This window comes from Impatiens glandulifera, unplaced genomic scaffold (assembly GCF_907164915.1).
Source record: "Impatiens glandulifera unplaced genomic scaffold, dImpGla2.1, whole genome shotgun sequence".
Taxonomy (NCBI): domain Eukaryota; kingdom Viridiplantae; phylum Streptophyta; class Magnoliopsida; order Ericales; family Balsaminaceae; genus Impatiens; species Impatiens glandulifera.
This window is the reverse complement of record NW_025919891.1, coordinates 1-10,646: the sequence shown is the minus strand read 5'-3', so window position 1 is coordinate 10,646 and position 10,646 is coordinate 1. Positions and strand designations below refer to the sequence as shown.

Sequence of the window (10,646 nt, the reverse complement as noted above, 5' to 3'; positions counted from 1 at the left end):
GTGAGAGACTATAAGGTCCCTTGTCAAGGAAGGAAAATCAAGACGTGAGAATCTATTTTTTGAACAGAATACACTACGATGTAAGGAATTTATCTACGCGTTCTTTTGAAGGAAGATAATTTGAAGGATTAAAATTAAAAGGGAATAATTCAAATAACACATTCATCAATAGTGTGAATTAACACTCATAGATAAGAAAATGTCAAAGCTTAAACTCAATTGTAGGGCCTCCGATTAGAGGACCCAACAAAAATAGGCGTATGCCACGTATTGCAAAGAACACACAGTATTCTTTAGTAAAGGCGAAAGAATAGTTCTCTTTGTGTCCAGTGCGTGGCTTTGTAATTTCCTATGATCACCAACTCCTCTCTTATAAAAATTTTGGAATCCCATTTTCGATTCATCTAGCAATGTGGACGACACTTTTTTTAGTGTCGTTATTGAACCAAATGTTTTCTTTTCTTGTTTATTTAAAAAACTAATAATTCATTAACATTTTCAAGAATTTGATATTTTTAAATAAATTTTATTGAACTCATTCTTTTGTATGCGAATGGCAATAACGACGGGGGGAAATACCGTCGCTATTGAGTTCTCCCGCGCACGCCGCCCCCCCTCGCCGCTCGTAGATGAGAATTAGCGATTGTAGACTAAGTTTACTTTTTTATTTGCTTCGGATTATTATCGTTCTAGTCGGGTAGGTATTATGAAAACAATTCAGCCCGGATAGATTTTATATCCTAGCTCCTCCCTTGGCACCTTATCAATACCACATAAGGGATACCTCCCCTTCATTTTCTCACATAACTTCAATATTCCCTCAAAACTAACACTAGAAATCGAGGGAATACTTTGAACGAGCCTATTTCTCTATATACAAGCATTCCTTCCTTCAAAAACACTCTAGTACTCGACCGCAAGAAATAGCACATGTCCACTCATTTCTATAAATATCCCACATCGATCCTCTAACTCAAAAATAAATCTTCTTCAGAAGGGGAGCGAGAGAAGACTATGTCCTTCGGGGACATCCGATAAAATTGGAACGATACAGAGAAGATTAGCATGGCCCCTGCGCAAGGATGACACGCACAAATCGAGAAATGGTCCAAATTTTTTTTTACCATTTTTCTTCTCTAACGCCTACGCCGCCGACCGGGGGGAGGATATTGTCGTTTTTTGTACTTTAGCAGTTTTCACGTAGTGAAACTTGCAGAATTTATTTCACAAACAACTAATTTAGATGAAGAAAATAAAGACATGTTGTAGGTTCCATTTACTACAACTTCTTCCCTTTTTTTATTTGCACCCTAACTAACGAGTCGGGTCATCTCGAGTGCGAGGGTGAGAGAATATAAGGTCCCTTGTCAAGCAAGGAAAAATTAAGACGTGAGAATCAATTTTTGAATAGAATCACTACGATGTAAAAATCTTTGAAGGAAGATAATTTTGAAGAATTAAAATTAAAGGGAATAAATCAATAACACATTCATCATAGTTTGAATTAAACACTCATAGATAAGAAAATGTCGAAGCTTAAACTCAATTGTAGGGTGCCTCCGATTAGAGGACCCAACAAAAATAGGCGTATGCCAGTATTGCAAAGAACACACGGTATTCTTTAGTAAAAGGCGAAAGAATAGTTCGCTTTTGTCCAGTGCGTGGCTTTGTAATTTCCTATGATCACCAACTCCTCTCTTATAAAAATTTTGGAATCCCATTTTCGATTCATCTAGCAATGTGGGACGACACTTTTTTTAGTGTCGTTATTGAACCAAATGTTTTCTTTTCTTGTTTATTTAAAAAAACATAATAATTCATTAACATTTTCAAGAATTTGATATTTTTAAATAAATAATTTTATTGAACTCATTCTTTTGTATGCGAATGGCAATAACGACGGGGGAAATACTGTCGCTATTGAGTTCTCCAGCGCTCGCCGCTCGTAGATGAGAATTAGCGACTGTAGACTAAGTTTACTTTTTTATTTTTGATTCGGATTAATATCGTTCTAGTCGGGTAGGTATTATGAAAACAATTCAGCCCGGATAGATTTTATCCTAGCTCCTCCCTTGGACACCTTATCAATACCACATAAGGGGTACCTCCCCATTCATTTTCTCACATAACTTCAATATTCCCTCAAAACTAAACACTAGAAATCGAGGGAATACTTTGAACGAGCCTATTTCTCTATATACAAGCATTCCTTCCTTCAAAAACACTCTAGTACTCGACCGCAAGAAATAGCACATGTCCCTCATTTCTATAATATTATCCCACATCGATCCTCTAACTCAAAAATAAATTCTTCTTCATAAGGGCGAGAGAGACTATGTCCTTCGGGGACATCCGATAAAATTGGAACGATACAGAGAAGATTAGCATGGCCCCTGCGCAAGGATGACACGCACAAATCGAGAAATGGTCCAAATTTTTTTTTACCATTTTTCTTCTCTAACGCCTACGCCGCGACCGGGGGGAGGAATATTGTCGTTTTTTTGTACTTTAGCAGTTTTCACGTAGTGAAACTTGCAGAATTTATTTCACAAAACAACTAACTAATTTAGATGAAGAAAATATAAGACATGTTGTAGGTTCCATTTACTACAAACTTCTTCCCTTTTTTATTTGCACCTCTAACTAACGAGTCGGGTCATCTCGAGTGCGAGGGAGAGAATATAAGGTCCCTTTCAAGCAAGGAAAAATTAAGACGTGAGAATCAATTTTTGAATAGAATACACTACGATGTAAAAATCTTTTGAAGGAAGATAATTTTGAAGAATTAAAATTAAAAGGGAATAAATCAAATAACACATTCATCAATAGTGTGAATTAAACACTCATAGATAAGAAAATGTCGAAGCTTAAACTCAATTGTAGGGTGCCTCCGATTAGAGGACCAACAAAAATAGGCGTATGCCACGTATTGCAAAGAACACACGGTATTCTTTAGTAAAAGGCGAAAGAATAGTTCGCTTTGTGTCCAGTGCGTGGCTTTGTAATTTCCTATGATCACCAACTCCTCTCTTATAAAATTTTGGAATCCCATTTTCGATTCATCTAGCAATGTGGGACGACACTTTTTTTAGTGTCGTTATTGAACCAAATGTTTTCTTTTCTTGTTTATTTAAAAAACATAATAATTCATTAACATTTTCAAGAATTTGATATTTTTAAATAAATAATTTTATTGAACTCATTTTTTTGTATGCGAATGGCAATAACGACGGGGGGAAATACCGTCGCTATTGAGTTCTCCCGCGCACGCCGCTCGCCGCTCGTAGATGAGAATTAGCGATTGTAGACTACCTTTACTTTTTTATTTGCTTCGGATTATTATCGTTCTAGTCGGGTAGGTATTATGAAAACAATTCAGCCGGATAGATTTTATATCCTAGCTCCTCCCTTGGACACCTTATCAATACCACATAAGGGATACCTCCCATTCATTTTCTCACATAACTTCAATATTCCCTCAAAACTAAACACTAGAAATCGAGGGCATACTTTGAACGAGCCTATTTCTCTATATACAAGCATTCCTTCCTTCAAAAACTCTAGTACTCGACCGCAAGAAATAACCATGTCCACTCATTTCTATAAATTATCCCACATCGATCCTCTAACTCAAAAATAAATTCTTCTTCAGAAGGGGAGCGAGAGAAGACTATGTCCCTTCGGGGACATCCGATAAAATTGGAACGATACAGAGAAGATTAGCATGGCCCCTGCGCAAGGATGACACGCACAAATCGAGAAATGGTCCAAATTTTTTTTACCATTTTTTCTCTCTAACGCCTACGCCGCCGACCGGGGGGGAGGAATATTGTCGTTTTTTTGTACTTTAGCAGTTTTCACGTAGTGAAACTTGCAGAATTTATTTCAAAAAACAACTAACTAATTTAGATGAAGAAAAATAAAAGACATGTTGTAGGTTCCATTTACTACAAACTTCTTCCCTTTTTTTATTTGCACCTCTAACTAACAGTCGGGTCATCTCGAGTGCGAGGGTGAGAGAATATAAGGTCCCTTGTCAAGCAAAAAATTAAGACGTGAGAATCAATTTTTGAATAGAATACACTACGATGTAAAAAATTTATCTACGCGGTTCTTTTGAAGGAAGATAATTTTGAAGAATTAAAATTAAAAGGGAATAAATCAAATAACACATTCATCAATACTGTGAATTAAACACTCATAGATAAGAAAATGTCGAAGCTTAAACTCAATTGTAGGGTGCCTCCGATTAGAGGACCCAACAAAATAGGCGTATGCCACGTATTGCAAAGAACACACGGTATTCTTTAGTAAAAGGCGAAAGAATAGTTCGCTTTGTGTCCAGTGCGTGGCTTGTTGTAATTTCCTATGATCACCAACTCCTCTCTTATAAAAATTTTGGAATCCCATTTTCGATTCATCTAGCAATGTGGGACGACACTTTTTTTAAGTGTCGTTATTGAACCAAATGTTTTCTTTCTTGTTTATTTAAAAAACATAATAATTCATTAACATTTTCAAGAATTTGATATTTTAAATAAATAATTTTATTGAACTCATTTTTTTGTATGCGACTGGCAATAACGACGGGGGGAAATATCGTCGCTATTGAGTTCTCCCACGCACGCCGCTCGCCGCTCGTAGATGAGAATTAGCGATTGTAGACTACGTTTACTTTTTTTTTGCTTCGGATTATTATCGTTCTAGTCGGGTAGGTTATTAAAACAATTCAGCCCGGATAGATTTTATATCCTAGCTCCTCCCTTGGACACCTTATCAATACCACATAAGGGGTACCTCCCCATTCATTTTCTCACATAACTTCAATATTCCCTCAAAACTAAATACTAGAAATCGAGGGCATACTTTGAACGAGCCTATTCTCTATATACAAGCATTCCTTCCTTCAAAACACTCTAGTACTCGACCGCAAGAAATAGCACATGTCCACTCTCATTTCTATAAATTATCCCACATCGATCCTCTAACTCAAAAAAATTCTTCTTGAGAAGGGGAGCGAGAGAAGACTATGTCCCTTCGGGGACATCTGATAAAATTGGAACGATACAGAGAAGATTAGCATGGCCCCTGCGCAAGGATGACACGCAAAAATCGAGAAATGGTCCAAAATGTTTTTTACCATTTTTCTTCTCTAACGCCTACGCCGCCTACAAACTTCTTCCCTTTTTTTTATTTACACCTCTAACTAACGGGTCGGAAAATCTCGAGTGCGAGGGTGAGAGAATATAAGGTCCCTTGTCAAGCAAGGAAAAATTAAGACGTGAGAATCTATTTTGAACAGAATACACTACGATGTAAAGAATTTATCTACGCGGTTCTTTGAAGGAAGATAATTTGAAGGATTAAAATTAAAAGGGAATAATTCAATAACACATTCATCAATAGTGTGAATTAAACACTCATAGATAAGAAAATGTCGAAGCTTAAACTCAATTGTAGGGTGCCTCCAATTAGAGGACCCAACAAAAATAGGCGTATGCCACGTATTGCAAAGAATACACGGTATTCTTTAGTAAAAGGCGAAAGATAGTTCGCTTTGGGTCCAGTGCGTGGCTTTGTAATTTCCTATGATCACCAACTCCTCTCTTATAAAAATTTGGAATCCCATTTTCGATTCATCTAGCAATGTGGGACGACACTTTTTTTAGTGTCGTTATTGAACCAAATGTTTTCTTTTCTTGTTTTAAAAAACATAATAATTCATTAACATTTTTAAGAATTTGATATTTTTAAATAAATAATTTTATTGAACTCATTCTTTTGTATGCGAATGGCAATAACGACGGGGGGAAATACCGTCGCTATTGATTTCTCCCGTGCACGCCGCTCGCCGCTCGCCGCTCGTAGATGAGAATTAGCGACTGTAGACTAAGTTTACTTTTTTATTTGCTTCGGATTATTATCGTTTAAGTCGGGTAGATATTATGAAAACAATTCAGCCCGAATAGATTTTATATCCTAGCTCCTCCTTGGACACCTTATCAATACACATAAGGGGTACCTCCCCATTCATTTTCTCACATAACTTCAATATTTCCTCAAAACTAAACACTAGAAATCGAGGGCATACTTTGAACGAGCCTATTTCTCTATATACAATCATTCCTTCCTTCAAAAACAATCTAGTACTCGACCGCAAGAAATATCACCTGTCCACTCATTTCCATAAATTATCCCACATCGATCCTCTAACTCAAAAATAAATTCTTCTTCAGAAGGGGAGCGAGTGAAGACTATGTCCCTTCGGGGACATCAGATAAAATTGGAACGATACAGAGAAGATTAGCATGGCCCCTGCGCAAGGATGACACGCACAAATCGAGAAATGGTGCAAATTTTTTTTACCATTTTTCTTCTCTAACGCCTACGCCGCCGACCGGGGGGGGAGAAATAGTGTCGTTTTTTGTACTTTAGCAGTTTTTACGTAGTGACACTTGTAGAATTTATTTCACAAAACAACTAACTAATTTAGATGAAGAAAAATAAAAGACATGTTGTAGGTTCCATTTACTACAAACTTCATCCCTTTTTTTTATTTGCAACTCTAACTAACGGGTCGGGTCATCTCGAGTGCGAGGGTGAGAGAATAAAAGGTCCCTTGTCAAGAATGGAAAATTAAGACGTGAGAATCTATTTTGAACAGAATACTCTACGATGTAAAGAATTTATCTGCGCGGTTCTTTTGAAGGAAGATAATTTTGAAGGATTAAATTCAAAGGGAATAATTCAATAACACATTCATCAATAGTGTGAATTAAACACTCAATAAGAAAATGTCGAAGCTTAAACTCAATTGTAGGGTGCCTCCAATTAGAGGACCCAACAAAAATAGGTGTATGCCACGTATTGCAAAGAACACACGGTATTCTTTAGTAAAAGGCGAAAGAATAGTTCGCTTTGTGTCTAGTGCGTGCTTTGTAATTTCCTATGATCACCAACTCCTCTCTTATAAAAATTTTGGAATCCCATTTTCAATTCATCTAGCAATGTGGGACGACTCTTTTTTTTAGTGTCGTTATTGAACCAAATGTTTCTTTTCTTGTTTATTTAAAAAACATAATAATTCATTAACATTTTCAAGAATTCGATATTTTTAAATAAATAATTTTATTGAACTCATTCTTTTTGTATGCGAATGGCAATAACGACGGGGGGAAATACCGGCGAATTGAGTTCTCCAGCCGCACGCCGCCGTACGCGCGCCGCTCGTAGATGAGAATTAGCGACTGTAGACTAAGTTTACTTTTTTATTTTTGATTCGGATTAATATCGTTCTAGTCGGGTAGGTATTATGAAAACAAGTCAGCTCGGACTAGATTTTATATCCTAGCTCCTCCCTTGACACCTTATCAATACCACATAAGGGGGTACTCCCCATTCATGTTTCTCAATAACTTCAATATTTCCCTCAAAACTAAACACTAGAAATCGAGGCATACTTTGAACGAGCCTATTTCTCTATATACAAGCATTCCTTCCTTCCAAAACACTCTAGTACTCGACCGCAAGAAATAGCACCTGTCCACTCATTTCTATAAATTATCCCACATCGATCCTCTAACTCAAAAATAAATTCTTCTTCGAGAAGGGGAGCGAGAGAAGACTATGTCCCTTCGGGGACATCCGATAAAATTGGAACGATACAGAGAAGATTAGCATGGCCCCTGCGCAAGGATGACACGCACAAATCGAGAAATGGTCCAAATTGTTTTTTACCATTTTTCTTCTCTAACGCCTACGCCGCCGACCGGAGGGGGGAATAGTGTCGTTTTTTTGTACTTTAGCAGTTTCACGTAGTGACACTTGCAGAATTTATTTCACAAAACAACTAACTAATTTAGATGAAGAAAATAAAAGACATGTTGTAGGTTCCATTTACTACAAACTTCTTCCCTTTTTTTATTTGCACCTCTAACTAACGGGTCGGGTCATCTCGAGTGCGAGGGTGAGAGAATATAAGGTCCCTTGTCAAGCATGGAAAAATTAAGACGTGAGAATCTATTTTTGAACAGAATACACGGTATTTTGAAGGATTAAAATTAAAAGGGAATAATTCAAATAACACATTCATCAATAGTGTGAATTAAACACTCATAGATAAGAAAATGTCGAAGCTTAAACTCAATTGTAGGGTGCCTCCGATTAGAGGACCCAACAAAAATAGGCGTATGCCACGTATTGCAAAGAACACACGGTATTCTTTAGTAAAAGGCGAAAGAATAGTTCGCTTTGTGTCCAGTGCGTGGCTTTGTAATTTTCTATGATCACCAACTCCTCTCTTATAAAAATTTTGGAATCCCATTTTCGATTCATCTAGCAATGTGGGACGACACTTTTTTTTAATAAGCCCATAACTTTTATTTTAATAAATCATTTTAATTGGGCTTTAATCTATATTATGATAACAACTAATATACAATTATGAAATAATATGTACCCAAATTGGAAATAATTCCAACAGATTATACTACGAAGAAGAAAAAATACAGTGTTTTTACCTGAATAGGTAATCCTCTATCTTGATTTATCTGTTAATTTTATTTAGATTTAATCTAAGCTCTTTCCTCTTTCTTCATATATAATCTTTATTTAAATCATTATATTTACTAATTTATTTTGGTTTATTTCTTTCTATATTTCAGATAGCTAAAAAAAATCATATTCTTGTTTTATATCGCAATTGCCTATAGTAATCTTCTTATAAAGCTAATGCCTCTTATTGGATTAAAATTGCATGTTATAATTCATGTGACTGAATGGGAGAAAATAGATATGTTTGAGAGGCTTAAACAAAAACACCAGGTAAATTATCTCATTTAACTTCACATACACAATGATATCTCTCATGTAAAATTTGCTTAACCAGAACTCCTAGGAAGAACTCCTAGGCACCATAATGGTGGCAGTGGCAGTGGCAGTGGCAGTGGCAGTGGCAGTGCAGTGGCAGTGGCAGTGGCAGTGGCTGGCAGTGGCAGTGGCAGTGGCAGTGGCAGTGGCAGTGCAGTGGCAGTGGCAGTGGCAGTGGCAGTGGCAGTGGCAGTGGCAGTGGCAGTGGCAGTGGCAGTGGCTGGCAGTGGCAGTGGCAGTGGCAGTGGCAGTGGCAGTGGCATGGGGCAGTGGCAGTGGCAGTGGCAGTGGCAGTGGCAGTGGCAGTGGCAGTGGCAGTGGCAGTGGCAGTGGCAGTGGCATGGCAGTGGCAGTGGCAGTGGCATGTACTTGGTAACACTTTTGTTTATGATTTTGAATCATTATCTCGTTAAGAAACTACCAATGAATTTCTAGATTTGTATCCAACTTGATGGGTAGCTTCACAAAATTCCCAAGAACATTTAAAACATCATCCTAATATACCAATCGACATGGGTGATGATCCATTCATTCAAAACAGTTTATGGAAAAAAATCGGATTTTTGGTTTTAAAGTTGTAAGCTCCATTGCAATTCCGACATTTGACAAGCCCGTTAAAATGAGATAAGAGCATAATCTGCGAGAAACTATAGAAAAAGAGTTGGAATGTTCCTAGATGACGACATTATGATATTTCCTACAAGAGCCCTATCGAAATAGTGCATCCAATGTTTCAAGAGCCATTCCAACTCAATCCATGTGACTTTTTATGTATATTAATGCTTCTCATCCCTTTAATTATTATTTGAATAGTGTTATCTAAAAGTTTATTGCATGAAAAACACAACTAAGTTAGTTTCTAATATATAATAATACCTTGGAAACTCGTAGCTCATCACTCATGTTTTTAATTTAACTATATAATTTGTAATAAATTTAGATTAATACGATTAGATTAAATAAAAGTTGATTTTGAAGTTCATTGATGTTTCATTTCTTTACTGCTAAATTTATGCTTATTTTGATTAAAGGATTACATAGACATGTATTTAAGTTTTGATCAATTAAAGTAAGTTAAAATAGTTTAGATTTACAAAATAGATTTAGAATTTTTTTTTTAAGTTTGATAGACATAATTGACATATTCTGGAATTTTGAATTCCAATAGTACAATTTATCCACTTGTTTTCAAATAAGATAAAACTTGATTTTCTCTCCTTCATGTTAAGATCGAGCTCAATTTTTTTTTCTTAATGAATTTCAATATACTGAGAATGATGGAATGATTTTTTTTATATATTTTTTTCTCAAAACTTAATTAACTTGAACTTTAATTAATATTAACATAAAACTAGATTTTTAAATCTTTTCTTTGAATCTTACTGTAATTGAATTTTTCTAGGTATAAAAAGAATCAGTTTATATAGAGAAGAAGTATGACACAACACAAAAACCAGTCTCAGCTTTCCCCGACAGATATAGCAATTTTCGAAAATTGTTTTTCGACCGGATCGAACACATATAGACACAAAAGTCCACATCACTGTTGTACATTTTTATGGTGAGGTTCGGGAATGGTACAACTTTTTCTCCCATTCGAAAGATTATGATATGAACATTAATTGGCAAGAGGTAAAAACATAAAATCTTGGCAAACCCTGGATCCACACCCTTTGAAGATCTAATGACGGACATGATTATGTTCGGTAAAGAAAATCATGATCAAACGCAGATCATAACAAGAATTCCACAAAGATATTGCTAAGAATTACGAAATT

General features: G+C 36.1%; 13 non-coding genes across 13 annotated transcripts; 6 read left to right on the top strand and 7 right to left on the bottom strand.

Annotated features, from left to right (window-relative positions):
• Nucleotides 1-223: 223 nt before the first annotated feature.
• LOC124918613 lies at nt 224-339 on the bottom strand. The gene has a single exon (XR_007097473.1). It is a non-coding gene; the product is annotated as a U5 spliceosomal RNA (small nuclear RNA).
• A 677-nt stretch (nt 340-1,016) lies between these two features.
• On the top strand, nt 1,017-1,118 carry LOC124918620. The gene has a single exon (XR_007097480.1). It is a non-coding gene; the product is annotated as a U6 spliceosomal RNA (small nuclear RNA).
• A 435-nt stretch (nt 1,119-1,553) lies between these two features.
• On the bottom strand, nt 1,554-1,668 carry LOC124918624. The gene has a single exon (XR_007097484.1). It is a non-coding gene; the product is annotated as a U5 spliceosomal RNA (small nuclear RNA).
• A 669-nt stretch (nt 1,669-2,337) lies between these two features.
• Nucleotides 2,338-2,439, top strand: LOC124918619. Its single transcript, XR_007097479.1, has one exon. It is a non-coding gene; the product is annotated as a U6 spliceosomal RNA (small nuclear RNA).
• Nucleotides 2,440-2,885: 446 nt separating this feature from the next.
• Nucleotides 2,886-2,999, bottom strand: LOC124918612. Its single transcript, XR_007097472.1, has one exon. It is a non-coding gene; the product is annotated as a U5 spliceosomal RNA (small nuclear RNA).
• Nucleotides 3,000-3,674: 675 nt separating this feature from the next.
• Nucleotides 3,675-3,777, top strand: LOC124918615. The gene has a single exon (XR_007097475.1). It is a non-coding gene; the product is annotated as a U6 spliceosomal RNA (small nuclear RNA).
• Nucleotides 3,778-4,239: 462 nt separating this feature from the next.
• LOC124918622 lies at nt 4,240-4,354 on the bottom strand. The gene has a single exon (XR_007097482.1). It is a non-coding gene; the product is annotated as a U5 spliceosomal RNA (small nuclear RNA).
• Nucleotides 4,355-5,031: 677 nt separating this feature from the next.
• LOC124918618 lies at nt 5,032-5,134 on the top strand. The gene has a single exon (XR_007097478.1). It is a non-coding gene; the product is annotated as a U6 spliceosomal RNA (small nuclear RNA).
• A 328-nt stretch (nt 5,135-5,462) lies between these two features.
• Nucleotides 5,463-5,576, bottom strand: LOC124918614. The gene has a single exon (XR_007097474.1). It is a non-coding gene; the product is annotated as a U5 spliceosomal RNA (small nuclear RNA).
• A 682-nt stretch (nt 5,577-6,258) lies between these two features.
• LOC124918616 lies at nt 6,259-6,361 on the top strand. The gene has a single exon (XR_007097476.1). It is a non-coding gene; the product is annotated as a U6 spliceosomal RNA (small nuclear RNA).
• Nucleotides 6,362-6,822: 461 nt separating this feature from the next.
• On the bottom strand, nt 6,823-6,937 carry LOC124918623. Its single transcript, XR_007097483.1, has one exon. It is a non-coding gene; the product is annotated as a U5 spliceosomal RNA (small nuclear RNA).
• Nucleotides 6,938-7,628: 691 nt separating this feature from the next.
• Nucleotides 7,629-7,731, top strand: LOC124918617. The gene has a single exon (XR_007097477.1). It is a non-coding gene; the product is annotated as a U6 spliceosomal RNA (small nuclear RNA).
• A 423-nt stretch (nt 7,732-8,154) lies between these two features.
• On the bottom strand, nt 8,155-8,269 carry LOC124918621. The gene has a single exon (XR_007097481.1). It is a non-coding gene; the product is annotated as a U5 spliceosomal RNA (small nuclear RNA).
• Nucleotides 8,270-10,646: the final 2,377 nt, after the last annotated feature.